Below are 13,387 nucleotides of genomic sequence, written 5' to 3' on the forward strand. Positions count from 1 at the left end.
CCTTCCCCTACCTACCAATGTATTACACTTGAGTTTTTTCAAGTAGTAAGTTTATAATAAGATTTAAGTGGGATAAAAAAAATCCCCAGTTGGCCACTTCTAATTTTTATTTTTTATTGCTTTATTAACCTGACCAGAGATGATTAGCGGCTTAGTTGCCTTTGTCAAGAAAAACATTAAGATGAATCACACATTTGTCTAGAAAAGTGAGGAATTGGTTTTAGATTATCGGCAACTGACTTAGGGTTGATGACATGAGAAAGTACTCCATGACTATGCATGTGAGGCAATTTTCAAAGATCATCATATTGGACGTGTCACCAGCTGGGTATGAATGCACTGTAGTCTTCTTTTATTTACAGCTGCCTGACATTCTCTGTTCAGCAATGAGGGCAGATGGGACTTGGACAGAAATATTAAGGATTAAAATGAGAGAGAAATGACAGTCTTGGTCCCAGCTTAGAATAACTGCTGTGGAAATGATTTTGAGAGAGGGGTTCAACCATAGGATTCATGGTAAATGGATCAATTACACCCAGACTTCTACCATGTACTGTCATTCAATAGTAGGATCCATTCATACATGAGTTTAGTGAATAATGTTCCCCTCAGATCAACCTTTTAGGACTATCAATGGTATTGGAGAAGACTCTTGACAGTCCTTCGGACTGCAAGGAGATCTAGTCAGTCAATCCTAGAGGAAATCAACCCTGAACACTCACTGGAAGGACTGATGCTGAAGCTGAAGCTCCAGTACTTTGGCCACCTGATGGGAAGAGTCCGCTCATTGGTAAAGACCTTGATGCTGGGAAAGATTGAAGGGAAAAGGAGAAGGGGGCAGCAAAAGATGAGATGACTGGATGGCATCACCGACTTGATGGGCATGAGTTTGAGTAAGTTCCAGGAGATAGTGAAAGACAAGGAAGCCTGGTGTGCTGCAGTCCACGGGGTCACAAAGAGTCGGACATGACTTGGCAACTGAAAAACATGCTCATCTGCTAGCAATGTGACTTAAGGTCCCATCTCTACCCATCCTCGATCCTTGTACACAAATAATATTTGAACTTCACAAAAGCAAATGAGGAGGACCTACTGATTACAGCCTTTTTCTTGACCCCACAGCCAGTCAGGCCCTAGGAGAAGACTCTTACTCAAGAGGTTTACTTCAAGAAAAACACTGGATCTAAAGAATTACAGCTGTTGATGTAGGTTAGCCTCTGCTAAACCACTACACCCATGGAACGAACTGACCTGAACCTGGCAAATCAGCAGTGAAATAGGAGATACCACTTTGAATAAAAGTTAATAAATAAAAAGAGGCACCAAGGTTGAGTGATCCACTATAAATAAAAAGAAAACAGGCAGCATAATATTGAAGTCATAAGCAGTACATTAGCTGAAACAAAGGAAATTTTTAAAGTATAAAATTTACAATACAAAGAGGACACAATGATGTTTATATAACAATGTCAAAAAATAATTTATGCATATAGTCATTCAACAGATGTCTATTGAGTATCTGCAATCTGCTAAGCATTACTAAGTAGAGAGACAGCAGTGACTAGATTGATTCTCACATGATGGACACATTTCTCACAATCATTAGAACTTGTTATATTTCAGCATAGAAGGAAATAGTCAATAAACAAAGAAATATATAATAAAGCAGGATGAGAGATGAGAGGATGGTACTGAAAATTATTTAGGAAATGATTATTGTGGAAGTTCTCTCTTGGAACTTCCCTGGAAGTCCACTGGTTAAGACTTTGCCCTCCAATGTAGGGAGTGAGGGTTTAATTCCTGGTGGGGGAGCTTAGATCACACATGCCTCACAGTCAAAAAATCAAAAACCATAAAACCGAATCAATATTGTAACAAATTCAACAGACTTTAAAAATGGTTGACATAAAAAATATATATTTTAAAAAAGAGCTATAAAAGGGGCAGCGGGCTCAGTCTTAAAAAGTGCTATGTAAGCAAAGAGTCAGATAAAGCTAGAAAGCAGTGTGGGGCTCTGGAGGCAGCAAACTGCAGGAGGTGTGAGGAGCAAGCATGAAGACCCTAAGGCAGGAGCAAGCCTTCAGGGTTCAAAGAGCAGTGAGAAAGTGGTGTGGCTGGAGCTGACCGCTGGGCAGAGCAGGACACGCCTGGAGGGGAGTCAGGGCCAGACCAGGGAGGCCTTGTGAGCCACAGAAGGGAGGCTTTCCTCGTTAAGAAAACTGGAAATCACTGGAAGATTTTAAGCAGTTATTATCTGTAGAAGATCACTCCTACTGCTGCTCTAGAGAACTGATTGAAGGGAGAGAAAAGGGAAAGCAAAGAAGAGGAGTTCCAAGAGGTTGGTAGCAATCAAAAAGAGAGATGGTGGTGTTTCGGGCCAGTAAGGTGCTGAGAAGTAACCGAATCTGGGTTATATTTAAAAGATAAGAGAGTGGTTTTGCCATCTACAGCCACAGGGATGGACTTGGAGGGCATTATGGTAAGTGAAATGTCATGAACAGAGAAGGACTTATACTGTGTATCACTTGTTTGTAGAATCTAAAAAATACAACAGACTAGTGAATACAACCAAAAGAAGCGGATTCACAGATACAGGGAACCATCTAGTGGGGAGCGGGAAGGAGGGGGTGGTGGGGAAGTGAGAGGCACAAACTGTTGGAAGTAAGATAGGCCCAAGGAGGTACCGTACAACACAGAGAATACAGCCAATATTTTGTAATAAATATAAATCAAAAGTAACCTTTAAAAATTGTATAAGAAATTGAAAAAAAAAAGATGATTGATGTGGAGTATGAGGAAAAGAGAGAAATCAAATATAACCCCTGGATTTTTGGCATAGATAATTAGTTGTGATAGTGTCACAGAGATGGAAGACTAAGAAAGCAGCAGATGTAAACAGAAAAACCAAGAATTCTGTTTGAAACACCTATTAGACGTCTAAAGGGCAGAAAGTTGATTTATAAACCTACAGCTCAGGGGAAAAGCCAAGACTTGAGAGACTAACTCAGGGGTTGTCAATATATAAAGACTTGTAACACGCTCCATTGAGAAAACCAGAAAAATCTTGTATACAGAGATGATAAATAGCTCCAAGCCCTGGAGCACTCCATCATTTGGGCATGAAAAAGAAGAGGGGCGCTCAGAAGGAGACAAATAGGAACAGAGAGGGAGGCAAAGGAAAATCAGGAGAGTGAGGTGTCCCAGAAGCTAAGTGAAGTATTTCAAGGAAGGAACAATTATTTATAATAAAAATGCTTCCAGGTAGTTGAAGGTGGGGACTAAGGACTGATCACTAGATTTGGCAACATGGAGGTCATCAGTAATTTTAAAAGAATAGTTCTGGTGAACTAGAATGACAAAGTCTGAGAAGAATGGGTTCAAGAGCAAATGTAGAATGAGCACTGGACATGATGAATATTTCAAGATAGGAGAGAAAGGGCACAGTATTCTGGGGAGTCAGGGGAAGGTAGGGAATCTGAGAAAGGCTTGTGTTTTTATGGGAGTTTTACAGTCTGTGTGTATGTGGATGGGAATGATTGGTAAAAAGGAAAAGATTAGTGATGCTGGAGAGAAGGAAAGAGAAAGAAGACATGCTGGAAAAAAAAAAAAAAACAAAGAAATCCATGAGTAGAAAAGTAAATGAAAGATAGAATACAAAAGCAAGAGGTTGCTCTTGAAAGAAGCAGGGATCCATCATTTTAAGAGAAGGCAAGGAAGAACATACAGGTACCATGCAGATACTCACCAGGGGAGTGGGTACACCTGGCACAGACAAGAGTCGGAGTGCTTAAAATTGAAACCATTTTGTTTATTAGTAATGATAGTTTTTAAAAGTATTGGTAAAGGCTGAGAGGGTGGCTAAGGACAAGCAGAATAAAAAATAATTGGTAATAAGAGAAAAAGGTGTTGAATGGTTAATCTACAGGAATGCTGAAATCATCAAGAAAAAGAACTGGAGTAGTGAAGAGTGCTGAGATCTTCAATGAAGGAAAAGGATTGAACAAAATATTGACAGCAGTCATGATCACGGTGAAGGATTTTAATATGTCTCTTCAGAACCTAATAAATCAAACAGAGAAAACATAATTAATGGTCTAAAGAAATGTAATTCACAAGGAAAAAAAATCTACTTTGATAGAAATATCTAAAACTATGTACCATGTTAACCAAGACTACACATTGCTCTCTTGAATCTATTAAATGTTTATAACTGAATCATGTACTTAACCACAAAGAAAACTTTTTTTAAAAATTCCAATGAATGAAATGAGAAAAAAGCAAATTATATCACTTTTACAGAGAATGTAAGGAAATTACAAGGAAGGTAAGGAAATGTATTGGAATATTCATGGTAGGGTTGAAAACAGATGCTTCATCTTGTAATGAGATCACTAACCTGCTCTCTTCCACTATAAAGTTGAACTCCACTTGTCCAAAAATAGTGTAATATATATCCTAGTTTACAATAGAAAGTGGGGCTTCCCAGGTGGCGCTAGTGGTAAAGAATCTACATGCGAATGCAGAAGACTCAGGGTCTATCCCTGGGTTGGGAAAATCCCATGGAGTAGAAAGTGGTAACCCACTCCAGTATCCTTGCCTGGAAAATTCCATGGACAGAGAAACCTGGTGGGCTACATACAGTCCATGGGGTCATATGAGTAGGACTGAGCACATTATAGAAATTGTTTTAAATGTAATTGGTCATTGATACTTTGCCTATGTAATTTCAAACATCCAGATACTTTATTGCCCAGCATCATCTTTCACTAGCTCCCATGTTTCCACTTTGCAAACACTGTACAATCATTACAGCTACCTCATTGCTTGTGGAAGAATTAGAGCAATCTGAGACACTGTTTGAAGAGCTCTTTGACTGCCTTAGACCAAAGAAGCTGTAGAAATGTAAAGTAAATGTTATTATCATTCCATCTACTTCAAATAAATCATTATAATTCAAGTGCCACAAATATATGTTGTACTTCAACATCAGTAGAAAAAGACAACAGATGCTTGTCCTCCAAACCTATTACCAATCCGTCAAAGATATAAACAAAAAGGGCCCCAAATTTAGAATATCAATGAACAAATGCTTAGATTTACTAGTTTTACATCATGAGGGCATCCTGGATATGATATTAAAGACATTAAAGTTTGACTAATGTACAAAAGTGCTTTTTTGGCATCACAAATTGCCCTAGACCATAGAGACCATGTCCTTAAGGAGTTGGGAAGAGGAAACTGTGCCAAACAATACTGTACGTGTCAACTTTTGTTGTGGGAACAAACGGCCCAAATCTTATAGCGGCTGATGACAAGCCCCTGCTTTTTCTTCCTGTTAACTTGGGCCCTGCTGAACTCAGCTGGACTCACGTGTCTTCCCATCCCCAAATCCAGATGCCAGCATCTGAGACTTCCTATCCTTATGGTAAAGGTGGAAAGAAAGGACTCAAGATGAAGCGCTCAGTTAAGCTTCAATTGGAGGAGACAGCTATCATATTCATTCACATCTCACTAGCCAAAGCACAGGGCAGAGAATAAGCAACTGGGGATAAGCCTACCTGTCACGGTACTATGCTGCAGTGATATCCCCCATCCATCCAGTCCAGTTCTTCACACCACAGGGGCTCAAGCTCTATATTACACTTTCCTACAGCTTCCTCTTCCAGAATTGTGTGCAACTATTTACAGTACTTTGTGAGTGTTTTGGTCTTACCATGGGAAACTCAGATGTCCTTCCTTCAAATAGTCTTCTTATTGGCCTTCTTGGGGACTTTAGGGAAGCTTGTGCTGTTCAAACTCAGATGGATTGTTGTGACAACCTATAGACCTCTTATGACTGGTATGAAGATTCAACAGTAGATTTATTTTTAATCCACTTCATTGTTTAATCCTATACACAAATTAAAACACAGATTTTTTAAATTAATTTTCATTTCTTCTCCAGACCACATAATATCCAAGTTAGAGTAACAGTCAACTAATAAGCGCCCATATATAAAGTAAATGCTCTTAGCACAAAACTGTCGAGGCTATTTAAGAATTGATTTTTCTCTCCTCAAAACTTACTTCATAAGTATTAAGGCTATACTAAGGCTAATACTAAGCATTTTGCTGGGTATTCCCTGGTGGCTCAGTGGTAAAGAATACACCTGCAATGCAGGAGACACGGGTTTGATCCCTTGGTCAGAAAGATCCCCTGGAGAAGGGAATGGTTACCCACTCTGGTATTCTTGCCTGGAAAAATTCCATGGACAGAGGAACTTGGAGGGCTACAGTCCATGGGGTCACAAAGAGTTGGACATGACTTAGCGACTAAACAGCAGCAACAAAGCATTTTACATGTTTACTCCTTAAAACCACACTAGGTAAGCATCATCATTATCATCCCAGTTTCACAGATAAGAAAAATGGGGAACAAAAATGTAACACACGAGGTAATTGGCAGAGCTGGGGTTCAAACCCAGATAGTCTAGCTCTGGGGTTTAAGCTGTTATCCATAACATTATACTGCTTTGTCCCCTTCCCTCAGAATTTTTCCTGTTCTGCAAGACTGTGTTTAATTTCTCCAAGCAAAGGTCTCATTTCCTGTGCTGTTTTGAACTTTCAATCCCTGCATTTTCTCAGACTCCTCATTAGAAGAATCTATGTAAACATGATAGAGTTTACATTTGAACCACACCTCACAATTAACCACGCTGAGACTCAAAGATATCAAAAGGGACTTTTCCAGAGTCATGTACCTAGCATATGACATTTTGAATTTCTTGAAGATATGAATCTATATCAAACCATGTGTTAACTGCTAGTTCACCTTGCGCTGTATCCAAGGCAATGAATCCCCTTAGAAGTCAGTTTTTCTCTGAACCAACAGCTCCTCCCTAATTGATGGTCATTTCTATTTCACATCCTTAGCATTTGCTAAACTTGTTCCTTTTACTCTCTTTTTCAATACACTGCATGAAGCTGGATATGTTTTAAAATAAAAATACATTCTGCTATTTTTAAGGAAAATAGTCAAATAAATGAAATTCACATATGTGAACACCCTGTTAAAAATTATAGTTTCAAATGTCTCCTTTTTCAAATATCTTATACAAGTGGCTATCAGAGGTGAACTAGTAAAACTTCAGTTATAGATGAGAGCTAACTCCCTGGGTGAGGAATTAACAGATTATAGAAGGATTGAGCAGCAGAGGAAGAAGAAAAGGAGAAGCAACAATATAGCCAGATAAGTGATAAACTATGCAATTCATTCCTGTGTAATCAAAAATTGGCTTTAGGTGGACACATTTCTTGGCACATGAAATGGTTTAGTGAGATTAACAAGAATATATGCACATTCTGCTTCCAGAATTATGCCAGTTTGGATGCAAATTATGTTCTTTGATCCCTAATGCCTATCCTGCCAAGGCAGGACAAAGCTCTATGACCTTGAGACCCACTGGCCCTGAGCAGGGATTTTGCTGGTCTGCTCTGGATGTACTCATGTGGTGTTTTGACCGACCTTCCTCAGCTGGACTCTCACAAAGCTCTGCACAACTAGTGCAAACTTGTTTTCCTATTTTTACTGAGACCTTTTTGTTTTATTTCTTATGCGGGAAATTGTTGTTTTCTTAAGAGACCATTTTGCCTTTAGGGAAAGCAAGTTAACAATTTTATTTTAGACATCTACTCTGTGTGAATCAATTGCGACTTTCCTAATTGAGTAACCAAATAATCACTTCCTACACAAATTGCCTGGGGGTATATTTTCATGCTAACAGATATGGGTTAGGTGCATAGCACAGGAAAATTATTTTTGGTAGTATTTGTGGCATACTGTTAAAATAATTACATGCTAGCTCATATAATGGTTTATGTGTATCATAAATATTTTCTAAAAGTATTGAATAAGATAATCCTGCTTACAGGGCTTATGAATTTCACATGTGCTCATGAAATTCAAAGATAATATCTTTTGTCATACTTGTAATAATCAATCAAGGCTATCAACTCCTGAGTTTTATGATATACCAAACACAATGCTAACTACATTCTTCACAGTAACCCTATAAATTAAGTACTATTGCATCCATTTCACACACGACAAAATGAAGTTAAGAATGGATGAGTAAGTAGCCCAAAGTCACAGAAAGTGGTGTTGCCTAAATTTAAACCTGTATCTATACGATTCCAACGTCCATGCTATTACTCACTGTACTATAGAGAGTCTGTGCCCCAGAATAGAGGCTATCTCTGTTTTTCTGTATTTTGCAATAAAACACAAACATGTTAAACTTGCTAATAGATTGTTTTGGCCTCTGTAAACACTAGTACAATTCCTCAAAATTGAATGAGATTTAATAAGGAAGATGAATATAGGTGAGATGTTTCTACTTTTCCATCTCCCATCAAAACATTCATGACGATTAAAGAAGACAAAAACTGACAATAGCAAAAGAAAAAAAAATTGTACCAAATTTTCCATGTAATTTCCCCTAAATACATTGTCAATAAGGATAAGTTGAAAAGCAAATTAGGGGACCTTATGTCTTAATTATCTGACCCCAAAACAAAAGATGTTCACCAAAGAAAACAAAAGGAAAAAATCTCTGACTCATTTCCCTTTGGTATACCTAACTCCGGAATATGATGGCTAGATTCTGTAGGAAAACAAGTAAGTAAATATTTTCATAGAACTGTCATCCTTTTATGTCACTTTTATCAGCTCTTTTCTCTTTTTATTTTTCCATTCTATTAGTAGGAAGTAGAGAGGAACATTAAGATAGCATGCAAAGGATGTTTTGTGTTTGAAAAAGGAAAAAAACACAAAAATTAAAAGAGACAGAAGAGAGCCAGGACTGCTGAGACGAGTGCGTTTCTTTGCATATGACACGGTTCAGAGGACTTCAGTTGGTTGCCCAGTGCAGCCCGAACACAGCATCACTCCAGCCCTAGCACAGTCATATGTGGTGAGTACCCGTTAGGCACTACAAACAGAAGAAAAGTGAAATGCCACGTTCTGACCTTCAGGCTTAGATTGAGAAGAGGAACGTTGCCTGGACCAAGTGAAGAAAAGAGTGAAGAAAGGAGACAAAGGAAACCGAACTTGGTTGGAAAATGCCATCCTGGATAGCTCTTCCCCAGTCAGCCAGCGAAATAAACAACAGAGCCTACTAAAACATAAGGGAAAGAAAACACTTGGAAGAGAAGGAAAGATTTCCCTAAAGACCAGGGAGGTCATGGCTCTGAAAATTCTTTTCTTCAAAATTACGTAAGAATTTTGGTCTCAGTGTCCTCACAAAGATCTCGGAGACTCTATAAAACCAGAGCAGGCATCTCTACAAACAAAAATGCTGACATAAAGGCAGATTTACAGAGGGTGTTGGCTGAAATAAGAAAAGAATGCAATAGCAAAAATGAAAATTGGCTTTGGGCACAGTAAAGAGCAGAATAGACACTGCAGAGAATCAAGAAAATTATGTGGAATAACAAATTCGAAAAGCCAAGGTAGGACATACCATTCCAAGATTTAAAGTAGTCTGTGAAGCAGAAATGAGAACACTCTTACTGAAAGAAGCTTAAATGAGGATACTCTAAGATGAAGCCTTAAGACACTGAAAAATGGGGCAGAAATGAAGAAAAAAAAATGGTTCTTACAGGGTTTGAAAGTGTTTATTATGTTACAGGCTTCATTATTGCTTGTGTAAAAAGCCATGTAAGAGCATTCTAAGATATATTCTTTCTGTTAACAGATTCCTACTCAAATATACCTATGTAGATAGGGAGAAGGCAATGGCACCCCACTCCAGTACTCTTGTCTGGAAAATCCCATGCACGGAGGAGCCTGGTAGGCTGCAGTTCATGGCGTCGCTAAGAGTCGCATATGACTAAGCGACTTTACTTTCACTTTTCACTTTCATGCTTTGGAGAAGGAAATGGCAACCCACTCCAGTGTTCTTGCCTGGAGAATCCCAGGGACGGGGAGCCTGGTGGGCTGCCGTCTATGGGGTCGCACAGAGTCGGACACGACTGAAGCGACTTAGCAGCAGCAGCAATAAGATATTTATTTAGGTATCAAGCAGAATAACCAAGATGGGAGAAATCATGGAACTATCTGGACATCAGGAATAACTATAACCTCGAATGCAGTCAGAATTCCTTCTCCATCCTCATGTCTGTGTCTCTTAGTATTTTGGGCTCTATTGTTCTCATAGAGTGCAGAATAACTTTCTTCACGTGGCAGAAAACTTGGCTGCCTGTAGTCATGAGAAAGACATCGAATTCAAGGACAACATCAAAAGCCACAGAGATGAACTCAGTTTGCATCGAGTGCCTGAACTTGTTGCCTGAACTCGTTTTACCAGAAACAAGTACATATAGCAGCTCCCAAGCAAGCATGACTGACAAGTTGTAGAGTCAATTCCCAAAGAAAAGGAATTGTCATCCCAGAAAAGGTGATTGGAAGAAGACATCCAAATCAATGAGTATTCTCACAAGACTTGAACATACCACAGGTGGAGCTAGTGATAAAGAACCTGCCTGTCAATGCATGAGATATAAAAGGTGCAGGTTCAATCCCTAGGTTGGGAAGGTCACCTGGAGAAGAAATGGCAACCCACTCCAGTATTCTTTCCTGGAGAATCTCATGGACAGGGGAGCCTGATGTACTACAGTTCATGTAGATGCAAAGTTAGACATGACTGAAGTGACTAAGCACACACCCACCAGCTTTGTAACAGCTAAGAGTTGGGCACGACTGAGTGACTTCACTTTCACTTTTCACTTTCATGCATTGGAGAAGGAACTGGCAACCCACTCCAGTGTTCTTGCCTGGAGAATCCCAGGGACGGGGGAGCCTGATGGGCTGCCATCTATGGGGTCGCACAGAGTCGGACACAACTGAAGTGACTTAGCAGCAGCAGCAGCAGCAGAGATGTGAAAAAAACAATGAAAATCAGCATTAGAAAAGCTGGGATAGAACTTAGGAGGAAAAAATTTAAAAGAAAAGCAAAAATTAATTCAGAAATAATGACTAAATAAGGGTTATAAGAATGAATGTACATAGTAATAAATGCCTTAAGAGTAATAGAAGATAAAAATAAGAAAAGTTTTAAAATCAAAAGATGTAAAGGGGGACTTCCCTGCTGGTACAGTAGTTAGGAATCTGTCTACCAATGCAGGGAGCACAGGTTCAGTCCCTGGTCTGGGAAGATTCCATGTGCCATGAAACAGCTAATCCACAACTACCGAAGCCAGCATGCCCCAGAGCCCACGCTCCACAGTAAGAGAAGCCACCGCAAGGAGAAGCCTGAGCACCGCAACTAGAGAGCAGCCCCCGCTCACTCTATCTAGAAAAAGCCAAGGGCAGAAACGAAGACCCCATGCAGCCCTAAAAGGTAAATAAATATTTTTAATTATATAAAGAAAGACAAAATGATTCAAAAGAAAATGGCAAATACTGAAGTTAGACAAAAAAGTCACAGTGATAATCAGTTCAGTTGCTCAGTCGTGTCCAACTCTTTGCAGCCCCATGGGCCACAGCACACCAGGCCTCCCTGTCCATCATCAACTCCTGGAGTTCACTCAAACTCATGTCCATCGAGTTGATGATGCCATCCAGCCATCTCATCCTCTGTCGTCCCCTTCTCCTCCCTCCTTCAATCTTTCCCAGCATCTGGGTCTTTTCAAATGAGACAGTTCTTTGAATCAGGAGGCCAAAGGAGTTTCAGCTTCAGCATCAATCCTTCAAACAAATATTCAGGACTTATTTCCTTTAGGATGGACTGGTTGGATCTTCTTGCAGTCCGAGGGACTCTCAAGAGTCTTCTCCAACACCACAGTTCAAAAGCATCAATTCTTCGGCGCTCAGCTTTCTTCAAGGTCCAACTCTCACATCCATACATGACTATTGGAAAAACCGTAGCCTTGACTAGACAGACCTTTGTTGGCAAAGTAATGTCTCTGCTTTTTAATATGCTATCTAGGTTGGTCATAACTTTTCTTCCAAGGAGCAAGCATCTTTTAATTTCATGGCTGCAGTCACCATCTGCAGTGATAATAGAGTCACTAAAAAGGGGGAGAGGGAGACAAAATAAATACAAAAAACTGTAATTCAGGAAATTACAGAAATAAAATAGAATTTAGTTTAAATTATATTTTGAAAGTGCATACCATGCACTTTATAATATTAAAGCAATCACCCCAAGACACACTTTAGTAAAGTTACAGAACATTAAAAATAAGGAAATAATCCTTTGAGCATCTAGGCAAAAACAATAAATGACTTATAAGCAAAAGAAAAATAAACTTTTTTCAAAAGCAACACTTTATGCCAGAAAAAAATGGAATAACATGTTTGAGATTATTAAAGAAAGAAAATATGAGGTACAGATATTTTACCCAGAGAAAATAGATTTTCAAAAAAGGATACAGAGGAATTATCAACATTCAAGAGCTCAAAGACTATTCTCATGGGCCATTCCTAAGGAATCAACTAGAAAACAGGCTTCAAAAAGCTAAAATAACTCGAGATATCAATATAAGAACTGGTGGATAAAGTTAAAGTTAACTGTGTATAGAACTATGGCAAAAATGAAGGTAAACAAGGAGGTAATATTGTATGTGATGGCTGTATGATTTAAAAAATGCAGAAAAGGTACAACTCATAAAGGGAGTAATAAGGAGGAAACATATACAAAATAACTGTACTTACTAATTACATTGCTGTGGTAATATTATTGTTATTCTGAGACCACCATGTGAAATAAAGTAAATGAATAATTATGGGATCTTCAAATTCTATTATTCCCTGTGTCCTTGGGAGCTAGGGGTTTTGATGGTGGAAGAAAGGGAGATATCAATATAAAACAGAAGAGGTTAAATTAAAAGCCCTATAGCTTTTATCTTAAGCCCTAAAATCTTTGAACTTGTAAGGTCTTTTTAACGTTAGTGTGCATGTGTTTATGTGTGCACATGTGTGTGAGTGTTGTGTATTTCTTAGCTTTGTCTACGAAACAGGTCTAGAAATAAGAACCCTACCATGTGGACACCCTGATTTTGAATTTCCAGTCTCCAGACTGAAAAATGTTTGTTGTTTTTAAGTCACCAGTCCATGGTATTTTGTTATGGAAGCCTGAAAGGACAGAGGCAATTACCAGTTTTTAATAGCTTTCATACATCTGTTGGAGAAGGCGATGGCACCCCACTCCAGTACTCTTGCCTGGAAAATCCATGGACAGAGGAGCCTGGCGGGCTGCAGTCCATGGGGTCGTGAAGAGTCGGACACGACTGAGCGACTTCACTTTCACTTTTCACTTTCATGCACTGGAGAAGGAAATGGCAACCCACTCCAGTGTTCTTGCCTGGAGAATCCCAGGGACAGAGGAGCCTGGTGGGCTGCCATCTA

The sequence above is a fragment of the Bison bison genome, unplaced genomic scaffold, assembly GCF_000754665.1.
Source record: "Bison bison bison isolate TAMUID 2011002044 unplaced genomic scaffold, Bison_UMD1.0 scf7180017864263, whole genome shotgun sequence".
In the NCBI taxonomy this organism is placed as follows: domain Eukaryota; kingdom Metazoa; phylum Chordata; class Mammalia; order Artiodactyla; family Bovidae; genus Bison; species Bison bison.